We start from the raw sequence: 15,475 nt of genomic DNA on the forward strand, positions 1-15,475 counted from the left end.
GAAGGGATAATATTTTTGATGGGGCTTCAGAACCCAGGAAGACGAGAGCCCACTCTTAGGACATCACTAACAATAGGGACTGTTTTCCTTCTCCTTTTCCGAGCCAAACTGTACTCTGTCCTTTTCCTAAGAGGGGCCAAGACAGCTGGCTCTACCCTGCTTGCCTTGCTGGGGAATCCCGGACTATGTCCTGACTCCAGGGGTTTGCAAGATGATGCTGGTGGTGGAAAACCGCCTGCCTCCTGCTTCCTGTCACCCCTGCGGACGTTCACGTCTGGGAGAATTCGGATGCTGCATCCCTATGGTGCCAAAAGTCCTGATGGGAGCTGGGAACCAGAGTCAAGTGGCCAAACTCGCCTGCAAGGGGAAAAACCCAGACACAGCCCTTACGCTTGTTCCACTCATGGTGCATTTGTATGGCTTTTGACGCCTGGAGGAGCCATGGGAAACACCAAGCCAGCACGGTTTGGGGCTGTGTCTCCGGAGGTTTCTGAATTCTGTGGTTGTTGTTTTTGGGAGTCATCAAACCTCCCCACTATAAGTTAATAATATTTGTACTATTTTCTTTCTTTTTTTAATTGAGCAATGGAAAAGCAGTGCCAATCAAGTAGCCAACACGGAGACCCCAAACTGTGTCTCATTCCAGTGTCGTCACTTTCGCTGGGTCTGGAATCTTCTCAAAGGTCCTCATGGCTGCCCCAGGCCACATTCTGAGTGGCCCACATGAGGGCAGGTCAGGTGTCCAGGATGCCCCCGGGCAAGCACTTCTGTCCACGGGAAGCGGCAGACGCAGGAGCCTTGGCATGCAGGTTCACTGGGGCCAGTTACAGGCTGGGCGTAAGCTATCCTGCTAATTCTTGCTGATTTCTGCCATCCCATCTGAGACAAAAAGGAGGCAGGAAAGTCACAAAGTTGTGGCTCCACCTGCCACTCTTGGAGGAGCGGTGAGTCCCAGGGCTCCCAGCCTGCAGTTGGAGGGCACAAGGCCTTGTCTCTGCTGGAAGTCATGGTCTCCAACTCAGTGGACCCCATGTGGGTCTGGTGACAAGGAAGTGGACTCGGGAGAGCGCATTTCTCGGATCTCACCCAAGGGAGCCCAGATGTCCGGATTCTTTGTACAGCAGGCTCCAGAGGGCTGTCCAGCTATTTCTCCTATGGTCAGATGGGCAGAAAGCTGGACTATTCTTGGCAGTGTTGATGGCAGGGTCTGTGGTTGGCACAGGATGCGTCTGGACCCAACAATGGGTTTCCTTTAGCTTTCACACTTGGGGTTTCTCCAGCAGCCCTGGGCTCGGGTCCATCTCTTGAAGAGCAGACAAGAGCAAGCTTTGCTTGGGAGGCCGTCGGAGGTGATTGGCATAGCCCTGCACCTGGAGACGCCGAGAGCTGCAAGCCGAACTCAGGCAGTGTCGCATGCTGGACTACAGCCACTTGCCAGGACGGCGTGGCTACTGGGAGATGTCTTGCCATGTGGCCTCATGACTTGCTTTGCCAATGAAATGTGAGTATGCAGAAGCTTTTAATAGCCAGTGCGTGGCTCAACGTCTCAGCTTCCTTCTTCCATGAGCTCGGAGTTCCAGGGAAAGGCCACCCCATCGGCATGTGGCCTGAAATAAAGCTGACGTGGACACATGGTCAACCCATAATGGACAGACAGGATGAGCAGGGTGTGCCAACACTTGGAAGCTGCTGAGCTTCGGAATAATTTGTTATCATAGCAAAACTTAGCTTATCTTGATGCTTGCGAAGGCCTCAACTAGAACCCAGCCCGGTGCTGCCTGAGTCAGGGGAGATGAATTCTATTCTTAGCTTGTGTGTCAGTGATCTCTTGCTGTGTAACTAATTACCCCACAATTTAGCAGCTGAGAGCAACACACATTTAGTCTCTCATGTGTGCCAGGCGTCTGGGCAGGGCTTAGCTGGATCCCCTGCCTCAGCGTCTCTTACAAGGCTTCAATCAGCGGGGTCTCTTTGGAGGGAGGGAGCTGCCTCTAAGCTCTCCTGGTGTAGGCTGACCTTCTGGGCCTCACCGGCTGAGAACCTCAGTTCCTGGCTGACTGCTGGCTGGAGTGTGCCTCAAGTCTTTAGCACGTGCGTTCTCTAACAAGGAGACTTGCTGATGACAGCATGTAAGCCGAGAAGGCAACCAAGAGCTTTTGCTAGGGACACAGAAGCCACTGTTTTGACACCCCATTGCTTCTGCCTGTGTCTATTCATTGGGTCCAGGCCACTCCAGTGGGCACAAAGAGCAGGTGGCAGGGCCGCTGCGGCCGTCATGGCAGCCTACCCAGCAGCTCATGTGCCAGGAAACGGCACTGAAGGGAAGTTAGCCAGCCCCTGGCATCCATCGAGACGTACCTGACGCCCCAGCCCACGGCGCATCGTCACGGTCCCTCACACTGGTACTTGACCCACCGTGACCATGCCTCTGTGGACTGCAATAGTGGTTTCTTCTAAATCTCCACCCGTGACAAAAGCCCACGGTGTCTTCCCCCTGGCTCCTCGGACACGACTTCCAGTTCTGCTGGACTGTGTGAAGGCGGGGGTCAGAGCGTCGACAGGGCAGGTCACCTGAGACTGCAGAACTCTGCAAAGCTCCAGCCAGAACTCACGAGAGACCTCCGCGTTCCTGCTGATCCGCTTGTCCCAGCCCTGAGCCAACCCCACCCCAGCCTCTCCATGGCCTCCCTTACTTCCAAAAGCCTTCCTGACAGTTCGTGCTCTCTCCACATTTTATCAGCCCCTGTGCTGTGAAACAGCCACGCAGCCTTCGCGGGCGTTCCCGGTTCATGCACCCGTAGCTGGACCCACACAGAGGTTCTGCTCACCACCTTGGGCAGCTCTGCTCTGTGTGCCTTTCATGTCCCTGGGACCAGTGGGCTGCCGGAAGTCTAGCCGGCTCTTGCAAAAGCCAAAAACGCAGGCGAGCTAACCTGAGCCCCCCGCCCCAGCACTTCCTTTCCAATCTTGGCATGTGGCATGCCGGACCATATCTCATTGGCCAAAGCCAGTCATTGGCTCAAAGCAAGGGGGAAGGGAACACGCTCACTCATGAGTGCCCACCATGAGGCTACACGGGTGGGATGTGCCCTGCTACTATGGGGGCAGGACTGGGACTCGGAACTCTAGGGAGCACACTCTTACTTCCCCCACACCCTGCCGAGGGTTCAAGCTATTGAATTACCAGGGGCAGGGATACAAGAGGGTATGAAACAGGTTTCTGGCTCAGAAGGAGAGAAAAGTAAGCGCAGCAAACAGCAGGTGAACGGCACAGGTAGGTGGGGCTCTGGGGAATGTTTGGAGCGAGAGGAGCGACGGGTCCCTTCCTTCCTCTGGTCCTGGTGAGACATCACGGCATCTGGCCGGGTTCTTCCCAGAGGACACACCCCCCAGCAGGAGAGGACACACAGTGAGCACAGATTGGCTTCTCCAGTCACCTTGCAATCATTCTGATGATAACAAGAGAAGGAATTCTCTTGTTGATCTCTCACCTTTAAAGATTTATTTGAAAAGCAGAGTTAAAGAGGAAAAGGGAGTGAGAGATCTTCCATCTGCTGGTTCACTCCCCCAAATGGCTGCAATGGCCAGGGCTGAGCCAGGAGCCAGGAGCCTCCTCTGGGTCTCCCACATTGTGGGCAGGGCCCAAGGACTTGGACCATCTTGTGTTGCTTTCTCAGGCACATCAGCAGGGAGCTGGATGGGAAGTGGAGCAGCTGGGACACGAACCGGCACCCATATGGGACACCAGTGTTGCAGGCGGTGGCTCAACCTGCTATGCCACAACGCTGGCCCCTGATCTTGCCTTTTGAGAGCCTCAGGCTCACAAACTTTCAGGCAACAGCATCTGGCTGCCGTATTTATTTTGGTAGTGTTTATATTTGTGAGTTGGTCTTACATTTCTGGCGGATGGCACTGGTTTCCTGTTTACCTTGGTGAGATAGGGCTTGCTTTTTAAATAAATATATTAAAATAAACAGAGTTAATTTAAAGAACAATCTTAAGGGAGCACTAGTTTAGGTGGCAGGTGGATTCGAAAAGAATTTGCGCGGGGTCCTTGGCATTACCAGTGACAGAGTGCACAGCGGCGCCCTGGGCTGCATGCAGCCAGTCCGGGTTCTCTGTTCCCCTGTAGGGCTGCTGCCTTGTACTGAAGGTGGCGTTTGCCAAGTTGAGCAAACGGCAAAACCTTACCTGTTACCATCTCTCTCCCAAACGTCCATTCCATTCTCTGTCCTCCAGGTGCTTGGCCCTGTGGGTGACCCCATTCTCTTCCCCTTGTATGGGGGGAGTGCTGGGTTCACATGAGCACCTCCCCCTCCTTTTCCACCCCACAGAACCTCTCCTTGGGGGAGGAAAACCTTGATTAGGCACAGAGCTCCAAGGTTAGACCTACAGCGGCTGGGAAGTGCAGGGTCTGGGGGTGAGATGGCCCGCTGGGGGAGGTCTCAGATCCACCCACGACCTCTACCCAGGGCTCCCCCCACCACAAAGCTCTCATCAGGATCTTTTAAAAGACGCTTATCAGAAATCTTAACTGATTCTCAGCCACTACTACAAAATCAATTCACATTTCTTAAGAAAAGTTTCTAATTCTCTTGTCAGAGGCACAAGTCAATGGGCTGGTATTTTTGGGCATGTGCACATAACATTCACCTAAGTTAAGAGCTTAAAAATATAATATCAAGCTGCTTTTTAAAAACTCATGGAAAATGTGATGAAAAAAGTTTATTAGCATAGTCTTTTCAGAGTACGAATTTTCAGTGAACTTTTCGAACGCTGAGAGCCTCTTTTAGAATTTTTCAGCGTTTGAATACATCAACCTCGGTCCCTCCTCAGACATGGGATGGGGTCCAGGGCCCCCTGGCCTCTCCCCACAGCCCCCTGGGGCAGATCAGCCTCTGTGTCCAGGTGGGGAAACTGAGGCCGGGAAGAAAGGCAGCTCCTCGCTCTTTGATGTCATTTCCAGGGACAGTAAATCGCAGGACTGTGGGTTCAAGTGGGGAGTGGCTCCGGAGGGGCTGGGCGTGTCCTGTGGGGGAGGGTCCGAGGGGCCAGGGGCCAACTGAGACGCGACTCCTGGTGGCCCTGCCTCTGTTCGATAAGAGGAATCGTGGACTACATTCCTGGGGGCTCCCTGTGTGCGCAGCGCCCTGCGTGTGCTTATGCCCCGCAGCCTCGCCGCAGCCAGGTACCGGGGTCCTCTTAGGTTCCCATCTTCGGAAGGGGAAACTGAGGACAGGCTCACCAAGGTGACAGAAGTGCCCGAGCCTGGGGTCCGGAAGCCGCGAGCCGGGTTCCAGAAGTTTTACGAGAGGTGAGCAAAGAGGCGGTGACGCGGCAGGCGAGGCTCCGGGTCCCGGGCCACGCCGCGCGCCGAGCCTCCTGCGCCGCCCAAGCTCCGGCGCGGTCCAGGGGCGCCGCCGGGGCTCGCGGGGGCCTTTCCCCGCGGGGTCCCCCAGCCGCCTCCCGCGGCTCCTCCCCCTCGGCCCTCCCGGCTTTGACATCACGGCCCGGAGGCGGGCCCGGGGAGGGCGGGGGCCGTGGGGAGGAGGCTCGGCGCCGCCGCCAGGGGGGAGCGCGCTGTCCCAGCCCAGAGCTTCAAAACAGCCCGGCGGCCTCGCCTCGCGCCCCAGCCCGTCCTCGCTCCAACGCCAGCGCCCGGTGAGTCGGGGGCGCGCCTGGGAGCCGGGCGCCGTCGGGGGGGCTCCGAGGCAGCGCACGCGCGCGAGGCAGCAGGGGCGCGACCCCTCCTCTCCCCGGACCGCGGGGAGCCCCTGGAATGCGCTAGGGGCAGGGAGGGGACAGGCGCCACCCACGCCGCAGATCCCCTCTGCTTGCGCATGGCGATCGGGCGCGGAGCCCCGGCCTGCGCCGCGCACGCACGGGCCCCCGAATTCCACCTCGCCGCCCCCGGACAGCTTCCCTCGCTTCCTGCGCCTGGGCGAGCGGGAAAAGTTTGGGGAGTTTAGGGCGGGGCCCTTGGGCCCCGCCAGCTTCACTCCAGGGGTATCGGCGTCCAGCGCAGCCCCACACCCCACTCCCCAAATCGCTTGAGGGACCCGGGCGCGCTGGCGGCACCCAGGCCCGGCCCGTGGGTCCTCCCGGGCTGCGCGCCCCACTCGGGCCCCGCCGCGGCCCGGTCGCGCCCCCCAGCGGCAAGGGGCCTCTTCCTCGGGTCGGGAGCGGAGGGAGGCGTCTGGGGGCGCGGCTGGGAGGCCACCTCACCCTCTCCGCACTCTGGTAATGCTGGGTGAGGATTTGTAGGGAGCGAGGTCCCCACTTAGAGTTCCAAAAGAAAGAACATGGAGCTCAGGGTGTGGACTCTACGCCCTCCCCGAATCCAGCCACCTGGGTGCGCGCCAGGGAGGTGGGGCTAACGAGGGACCTCGTAAATGGAGGACACCTGCGGCCAGAGTCTGCCCCACATTTAGGAATGAGGGTGACAGCTCAGCTTCGGATTTGGAAATGGGAGCGCTGTCCGCGCCCGAGGGCCCAAGCCTTGTGTGTGCCTGTGGTGGTGTCTCTGGGGGTGGCGTTGGCTGGGAACTTAACCTTGCGCCCAGGTCCTGTGGGAGCCCATCTCCAGGTGGCTAGTATGGGCAGACTGACAGAGGGAAAGCAGAGTGGCTGTGCTGGGGCCTGGGGTCCTTGGGAATGGGGTCATTAGGGCTTTTGTCACCCAGGTGGAACAAGGGCTGGGAGTCCGTAATGGTGTTGGTTGCATAACATTGCGGGCGAATTTTGTGCAAATTGTATGTTCACAAATGGTTAAGGTGATAACTGTGATGCTTAGTGCATTTTATCACAACGGAATAAGCAAAGCCGATGATGGGGGTCCGCGTCAGTTTGGGAGAAAGCCCAGAGCCAACGCACTGTGGCGGGCCCTGTCAGCCCCAGATCTGGCCTCCGGCTGGGGTCCTGGCTGCCCCAGGAGTCTCCAGGGAGCAGGACGAAGCTGAAGGGGCTCTCAGGGGCTGGCCCCCCCTTCTCCGAGTGGCCTCTGCGTGGGAGCCTCACCTGAGCCGTTTCCCACACACGCCCCTGCGGCAGGCGGGGAAACCCGGCCAGAGTCAGGTGCTCAAGGCCACGAGGCTGGTGTGTGCAAGGGGAGGCCTTGGAGCCTTCACCTGCCTCTCCCCGCTCAGCGCTTTGCTTTCCCGCCTGGAGCTGCATGGGGTGGGGGGGAGTGGGCAGAGACCCTTTTAGGGCCAGATGCCCGCAGGGGCTTTGGCAGATGGACGCCAGGCAGGGCTGTGGGGGTGGCAGAAAGGTGCCCAACCTGTTTGCCCACGGAGAGCTTTCAGATCCTCCGCCCCCGCCCCCGCTGGGAATCAGGGAGTGGGGTGGGAGGCAGAGAGCAGGCCGTGTGTGCCTCAGGAGGAGAAATGCAGAATCCGGTGAGGCTGTTTGGGTTGGAAGCCTCCGAGGTGGCCAGCAGGGTGGGTGAGGCTGGGGCCAGGCGGAAACAGCCGCGTGGAGCGGTTGATCTTGGGGCTGGTGCTGCTGCCCCACCTGGGGGCAGAGACCACGCCCTTCTGCTGGCACCACCCCAGATCTGGGTGCAGCTGGTGAGCGGGTGACCAGGTAATTGTCCATGCAGAGCACCCCCGGTGAGGGCTGGCCCTCCAGCCCGTTTATAGGGCCCTTCCTTCCTGGACTGGAAGTGAGTGTGTGGCCTGGATTTTGTATCTCTGTCTTTGCGCGGTAGGGGCGAAAGCCACGTGCCTCGTGGCCAGCTTCACGGGGAGCCTCGTTCTCATCTCGGGCATCTGCTGACCCTGCCCGCCCTCGCCTCTGCCCTGCGGCTCTGGGACACAGAGGGCCAGTTCTTTGTCACAGTGCGCTCTGCCAGACGTGACCAGGAAGGGAAGGCTATCGAGATAGAAGTATATAAATGCCTTCCAGGGCCAGATGGGTGGCACTGAATTGCTGGCTGGCTGGGGAGGTTTATTTAGGGGGCAGGTCATGGCGTGTGTGTGTGTATGTGTGTGTGTGTGTGTTGCAACCTGGAGCTGGTGCCCAGCTATGTGGCCAAGTGGAGCCTGGGACACAGGCACTGGGGCTAAGGTGGGGGGTGGGGTCCCAGGCATAGGAGGCTTGGTGAGCAGAGGGCGGACGCTGGGTGGGGGCCGTGTCTCACTGGACTAGGGAAGCAGGTGTTGACGGAAGCAGCTGGAATGGGGGGTAGAGGGCAGCTGGCCCCACAGACCCTCAGATATTGGCCCGGAGAAGGGAGGGGTGGGTAGCGGGAAGAGGAGGCTCCCCATCTCACCCGCGGGGATTGGTGACGTCTGGCTCCCGGCAGAAGTCCCCAAAGAGGGCGATTTCGGCAGGCCTGTGGCGGGAATCTGGCGGGGGGTCTGGCTCTTGTTAGAGACAGGCTGAGGGGGGAGTCTAAAAATATCAGAGGCAGAGCTGCCACCCAGGGAGAGTCCCCACTGGTAACTTGACACCCAGGGGCGGAGGCTGGTGACGACAGCACCTCCACACTATTTTGGAGCGGGTCAGGCTCCTCCAGGCCTGGAGGCCGGAGCTAGTTCTCTGCTTTCTGTGTTTAGGGCAGACTGGAGAGTTTCAGGGGCTTAGGAATGTCGCAGGCTGTGAGATGGGGGACAGTCAGGTGCAGCAGCTTGCTGGGGTCTCAGAGCACGTTGGGGGCAGACCCTTGACTGGATCCGGGTGTGGGATTCCGGGCTCAGTGGGATTCCAGGCTCAGGTCCTCCACGCCAGGGTCCTCGTGGGCACACGTGGTCTGTCTTGGATGCCGAATCTCCACGGGGCTCGCACACGTGGGAGAACACAGTAAAGGACCTAAGCTCAGGCAGTGGGCTCTGCCCACTGAGCACCAGGCTGCTCTTGGGCACGGCTGTGGGGCCCTGGGGCCTCTGGCCTATCTCGGGCAGGACGGAGGGGGCTTGGAGGGGTCGTCCCCGCCTTGCTTGCAGGCACTGCTGGTTTTGTTCCTGCAGCCTCGAACTTGCCGAGCCGTATCAGAGTCCACAGGCCCTCGCCTTCCGAGGGAAGCTGGGCTCCTGCTGATCTGTAAGGGATGGGAGGTGAGGAGCAGACTTCTCCAGGACAGGCTGCTGCCACCAGCTTCTAGAAGCTTCTTAGGACTCTGAGTCCAGAGCTGAGAGAGGGGTCTCAGGTGGCGTTTGGCGTCGGAATTGTCCCGAGCAATCTGACATGCGGAGGATCTGACCCGGCAGGGGATGCAGCCGGACAAGCCGAGCCCCTCGCTACAAGCTGCTAGTCCACGGTCAAGTGTCTCCCCATCGCTGAGTCGCTGGACTCGAAGATTTCTTTCTGATGTACTAATTGCAGATTCTCTGGTGAACCATCTTTCCTTAAATCAAAATTAATTTACAAATTCACAGTGGATAAATAGGACCCGACGTTGTTTTGTTAATCTCATCCTAATGAGTGCTTCCAAAGAGTGTTACTGCCTGTGGCCCGCGAGATAATTGTAAAAGGCCTTCAGCTGAACATAAAAGACTGATTGCATATTTTTCTTGATTGGTCTTTGAAAAACATGACTAGCGCACAACCTCATGGTTTCACAGCTACGACGGCTTTGGTTGAAAGTAATGTTGATATTTTAAACTTGAAAACATTTCTTAAAATAATTAAAGAATTTAGCTAATGAGCATAGTGAGTGCTTGGGTTTGGCGAAAGTCTTTGTAGCCGAGTGGCTGCCTTTGGGGAGATGGAATCAGGGCGGGGGCAGCACAACCAATGAAGGCCCGTGTGAGCACCAGACTGACCGAATCTTCCGAGGGCATCTCGGGGTGTGTGTGTGTGTGGGGTGTGTGTGTGTTAGTTAAGATCTCGGGTGTGTGTGTGTGTTAAGATTTTATTTATTGAAAAACAGAGCTGCAGAGAGGGAGAGACACGAGAGGAGAGGCAGAGAGAGATCTTCCATCCACTGGTTCACTCCCCACATGGCCACAATGGCTGGAGCTGGGCCGATCGGAAGCCAGGAGCCAGGGGCTTCTTCGGGGTCTCCTATGCGGGTACAGGGACCCAAACATGTGGGCCATTTTCTACTGCTCTCCCAGGCCTTAGCAGAGAGCTGGATCAGAAGTGGAGCAGCCAGGACTTTTAACTGGCACCCATGTGGGATGCCGGCACTGCAGGGGGCAGATTTACCCACTGCACCACAGTGCCAGCCCCAAGGTGGGAAACCTTTCTTTTAAAAAAATTTATTTGAGGGGCTGGCACTGTGGCATAGAGGTAAAAGCTGCCACCTGCAGTGCAGGCATCCCATATGGGTGCCGGTTCAAGTCCCTGATGCTCCACTTCTGATCCAGCTCCCTGCTGATGTGCCTGGGAGAGCAGTGGAGGATGGACCAAATGCTTGGGCCCCTGTACCTGCGTGGGAGACCAGGAAGAATCCCCTGGTTCCTGGCTTCGGATCGGCCCAGCTTCGGCCATGGTGGTTATCTGGGGAGTGAATCAGCAGAAGGAAGACCTCTCTCTCTCTCTCTGCCTCTCAAATAAATAAATAAATCTTTTAAAAAATTTTGTTTGAAAGGCAGAGAGCGAGAGAGCGAGTGAGCGAGTGAGCGAGCAATCTCCCATCTACTGGGTTACTCCCCAGGTGCCTACAACAGTCAGGGCAGGATCAGTCTGAAGCCAGGAGCCAGGAACTCAATCTGGGCGTCCCACGAGGGTGACTCAAATATGTGAGCCATCATCTGCTGTTCCAGGGTGCACATTAGCAGGGGGCTGGAATGGACAGCAGAGCTTGTCCTGTATCCGACGTGGGAGACAGGTTTTCCAAGAGTCGGCTTAACCACTGTGCCAAACACTTGCTGTGGTGTGGAGCTTGGCTGTAGAGCATCTGATGGGTTTCCTGCTGGGGGCGCTGTAGGCAGAGACCAGTGAGGAGCGGCTCTAATCCAGGGACAAGGCGAGAGGCACCAGACAGAGGAGGGGTCGCCAGCCTCATGGGCACTGGCCTTGGACGTCGCCTGGTGGACCTCTATGGCTTCCGCTGCGGGTGCTGTTGGTGGTTTAGAGAAGTGGTGACAGTGTGTTCACGGGGGGCATGTTTGTGGTGTGGTTGTGACATGCCAGAGGAGTGCGTCTGGGAGACCTCTGGGAATGGGATCCAGGGCTTTGAAGAGAGGTCAAGGAGATGGGGGCAGGCATGTGGCACAGGAAGTTAAGCCACCACTTGTGATGCCAGCATCCCGTATCAGCACCCATGTGAGTCTCAGCTACTCTGCTTCCGATCCAGCTCCCTGCAAATGCGCCTGGGAAATCAGCAGAGGGTGGCCCAAGTGCTTGGGCCGCTGCCACCCGCACAGGAGACCCGGATGGAGTTCTGGGCCTGACCCAGCACCAGGTGTTGGAGCCATTTAGGGAGTGAACCAGCAGGTGGAAGATCTCTCTCTCTCTCTCTCTCTCTCTGTCTCTCTCTCTCTGTCTCTGTCTCTCTCTGCCTTTCTCTCTCTCTCTGTCTCTGTCTCTCTCTGCCTTTCTCTCTCTGTCTCTGTCTTTCTCTCTCTCTCTCTAAAGAGAACTCAAGGAGACGGGTAACGTCTTGGGTCTCAGATGTGTCTGTGGTTTGTGTCTGAGGATGGGGAGGATGCCTTAGGTTGTAGAGTTAGCGGGAGCAGTAGTCGTAGCTGCCATTGCCGTTGTTGTGGGCTGTCTCCTGGGCCTCACGCATGTGTCCCTGCCCCCAGCACCGTGGGCGGGCGGCTGCCATCATCCTGTTCTGTAGATGAGCAAACGTGTTGAAGCATGTGCTTAGTCTTGCGCAGTTTGTCATTGGCTGAGTGGGGGTTTGAATCCGAGCCTTGTGCTCCCCCTCGGAGGCGTCCCGGTCCCGTGCCTCTCGCAAGCAGTGGGCGTCTGCTTCCTCCTGTGGCATCATGCCGGGCTCTGGGGTCAAGAAGTGCCTTTGTCACAGCCGTCGCGGTGGGTGTCCTCGATGTGTCACTTTCTTCCTCCGAAGTCGCGGTCTCGGCGCTTGAGACAGGGCAGCGTGCACCCTACCTGTGTGTGTGATCCTTGTGGAGTAAGTGGTACCAAGTGAGCCTCACTGGGCGCTCTCAGCCACGTGGATTGTTCTGGAATCCAGATGGGTGGTCGTAAGCTCAAGAGCCCGGAGGAGGCTGGCAGCAGTGCAGCCCAGTGTGTCCGCTGGCCCTCCGTGGCTGATGCCACCACCGCCTGCCAACGTCTTATGCCCACCGCTGCTTCTCCGTGCAAACCTCAGTCTTTCTCTGGCTTCCATCCCTTCTCTTCTCCACCGTGGGCCCAGGCTGTGCCATTTTTGTGTCGATGACTGCATAAGCTCTTTAACTGCTGTCCCGCAGCCCCTCTGGCCTAGCAGCCCCCCCTTTCCCTGTGAATCCAGAAGGATCCAGGACACAGAGGTCTCTGGACCTGCTGCTCCTAAAGCCGAGTGCCCCACCCCCCGCGCCCCTGTCTCATGAGATCGGGCTCGCATCCCGGCTGGCTGCCCGTCAGAATTGCCTGAATTGCCTGGGGAGCCGTGAGGAAATGCTGACTGCCAGTGCCCCCTGAGAGGGGTAACACTGGGCTCTCTGGAGGGTGGGCCAGGGCAGAGGTCGTTTTTCGGGCCTGGGGGCAGCCCCAGCCCTTTCTCTGGACTCAGCGCACGGCGGTCCCTGCCTTTCCTGCTGCAGCCGCTTGCCTTTGGCCCTTCCTCCAGCTCCGGTTCCCTCTGCTCTCTCCTCCTCCCCGGCCTCCCTTCCTTCGCTTCTCGTCCGCTGAGTTCTCCTCGTCTCACAGGCCGCAGTTGGTGGCCCGCGCTCGCCGGGGCGCTTGTGTGCCTGTGGCCAGGGCTGGCAGGCACAGTGACCTGTTGGGTTCAGCAGCCCTGGGGGAGGAGTCACATAGCTGCAGGCTGCGAGGGGGGCCGGGGAGGGAGGTGACTGGAGTTGGGCAGCTGCTCCTCTCCCCAGCAGTTGGCTCTGCCTGCAGCGGTGGCAGGGCTGAAGCCGCACGGTCAGCGTGACACGGGTCACATTCCTGCAGGGCAGAGCTTGGAGGAGGCCTCGTCATTCACACTCGGGAGTGGGGTTCATGTGCCCGCGGGCCTTTGTCCAGTGGGGTCCACTTGACCGCGGGCCTTTGTCCAGTGGGGTGCATATGCCCGTGGGCCTTTGCTGAGTGGGGTGCACATGCCCACGGGCCTTTGTCGGTGATAAGAAAGCTGCGGCAGGCCCCTGTTTCTTGCCCAGGGTGTGACTTCAGTGTCTGTCGCTTGCCCAGAGTGCTGGTTTCCCATCTGCCATGGAATACACAGTGTAAATGCATCGATTTTGTATTTTGCAGAAAAATGCCTGTAGTGAGCAGCGCACGGGCCCCCACCACGCAGGAGCTGCGGCCCAGGTGCCCCGCCCAGGTCCCCCGCCCAGGTCTCCTTGGCCGCGTGCTGCCCGCTGCCCCTGTGGTCCCGCTGCTTGCGTGTTGGCGGCTGACCCACAGCTCCCGCCTCTGGAGATCATGGAGGAGGCTCTGGCCCGGAGACACCTGCTGGGTCGGGCTCCCCCTTCCAGGCACCCCACTTTAGCCAAGGACTGAGGGCCGTGGGGGTGTGAGATGCCAGATTCCAGCTGGGCGAGCTCCATGGTGCTGTACAACCCTCAGGGCCCAACGTCAGCGTGCCCACAGCATTGCTGCTTCCTCCCCAGCCCCCTGGGTGCCCCTCACTTCAGGAATCCCCATTCGCATTCCAAATGCTGCCCTGGGTTCCCTGCCCCCAAGGCTCCTGGGAACTGACACTGGACAGGGGATGCTGCCGGAACCCAGCCCTCTCCATCTACCTGAAGGAGCGGAGGGCCACTTCCAAGTGCACTCGACCGCAGGCTACCCCATGACTCGGGCAGAGTCCAGACAAAAAGGACGGAAGAGGAGCCAGTGAGTTCCCTCGACCTGCTGGCTGGTTCAAGATACCAGGGGCGCCGGTCTAGCTGCAGGTTTGTGGTGCTAGAGAAATAAACCGGACGGAGAAATGAGAAATGTGCTTCTTGCTCTCTGTAGTCCCAGGAAGTCTGTGAGAAACCCGTGAACTGGCAGCTTGTATGTCATTTTACACATGTGTGTATATATATATAAAATATAATAATACTGTGTGTGTGTGTGTGCTGCATTCTGTCTCAATCCACAGTGAATGGGAGAAGATGGTGTTTAGATTGCTGTTATTAAAAAAATTTTTTTTTTCTTAGTAAACATTTGGGAGACAGAGAAAGAGAGCTCTCATTCGCTGGTTTACTCTCCGAATGCCCACAATAGCCAGAGGTGGGCCAAGCTGGAGCCAGGAACCAGGTCTTGCATCTGATGGCAGGTACCCAACCACTTGAGCCATCACCCACTGCCTCCCAGTGGGCGTATTAGCCAGAGGCTGGAGTGGGGCCAGGACTTGAGCCCAGGCATTCCGGTATGGGACCCAGACACTCCAGTGGAGCCCAGAATGCATTTAAAGCTAGATTCCAGGGGCCAGTGTTGTGGTGTAGTGGATAAAGCTGCCACTGTGACACTGGCATCCCATACAGCGCTGGTTCAAGTCCTGGCTTCTCTGCTTTGGATCCAGCTCCCTGTTAACAGCAGAAGATGGCCCAAGTGTTGGGGACACTCAGATGAAGCTCCTGGCTCCCAACTTTGGCCTGCCCAGCCCTGACCATTGCTGGCATTTGGATAATAAACCAGGTCTCTCTTTCTCTCCCTCTCTCTCTCCATAACTGCAACTTTCAAATGAATAAGTAAATCTTTTAGAAACTTAACAAAGGTCAATTCCAGGATAAGCCCAGTGTTTTACAAAGCTTGCTATTCTTGGAATCACTCGGGCAGCTTTGGAGATGAACACGGGGCCTCTGTAGCCATCGTGGCCATCGGTTTCGCAGCCAGGGATTCAACCAACTGCAGATGGAAAATATTCGGAAAAAAGTTTCTTCTGTGTCCTTGTTGCCTAAACAATGCAGCTATTTACATAGCATTTGCATCGTATGGGAAACTCTGAGTAATCTAGCAATGATTTACAATTTGCAGGAGGGGCTGTGTGTAAGTTACATCACTGACCCTGGAAGCCGCAGGGGGCGCTGGATACTGGGGAGGAGGGGCGGCTGCATCAGTGGGGGCCGCCCCCCAACTTCTGGTCTCCGTGCCCTGGGGCAGCCCCTGAGGGTGGCTTGTTCTTTGCCTCCTGCGTGGTTTCTCTCCAGCCCCTGTATCGCTGTGGACCGATTGTGCTAAGTGCTTGCTGCTCTTCTGTGTCTTTCTTCCTTTTCTTTGCCACTTACAGGTGGTGTGACTTTTAGGAGCTGCCTCCCCTCTCTGCCCCTCAGTCTTCTTATCTCTAAAATGGGGGTTGCATTGACCGCTAGAACCTGAGTCCGTATCTCCAGTGTCTCCAGTCCTCCAGTCCTCCAGTTCCTTCCCATTCAGCCCCCCCGCCAGGGTGGGAATCAGAAAGGGGCCTTGGTTTCCTGCACGAGAG

The 15,475-nt window shown here is 57.8% G+C and overlaps 1 protein-coding gene across 5 annotated transcripts in view; it reads left to right on the forward strand.

Moving 5' to 3' along the window:
* The window catches only part of EMP2 (epithelial membrane protein 2), a 53,838-nt gene that overhangs the window by 10,251 nt on the left and 28,112 nt on the right, over nt 1-15,475 (forward strand). The window contains exon 1 of one of the 5 annotated variants that reach the window (XM_051847422.3): nt 5,037-5,314. The exons of 1 other annotated variant lie outside the window; for it this stretch is intronic. The gene's annotated coding sequence lies outside the window, so the exon portion shown is untranslated. Of the gene's footprint in view, nt 1-5,036; nt 5,315-5,455; nt 5,662-15,475 lie in introns of those variants that run through there. 3 more of the 5 variants (XM_051847421.3, XM_051847418.3, XM_051847419.3) reach the window with 3 other exon arrangements.

Source organism: Oryctolagus cuniculus, chromosome 19 (genome assembly GCF_051225735.1).
Source record: "Oryctolagus cuniculus isolate XC-2025 breed Fujian yellow rabbit chromosome 19, ASM5122573v1, whole genome shotgun sequence".
Lineage (NCBI taxonomy): Eukaryota > Metazoa > Chordata > Mammalia > Lagomorpha > Leporidae > Oryctolagus > Oryctolagus cuniculus.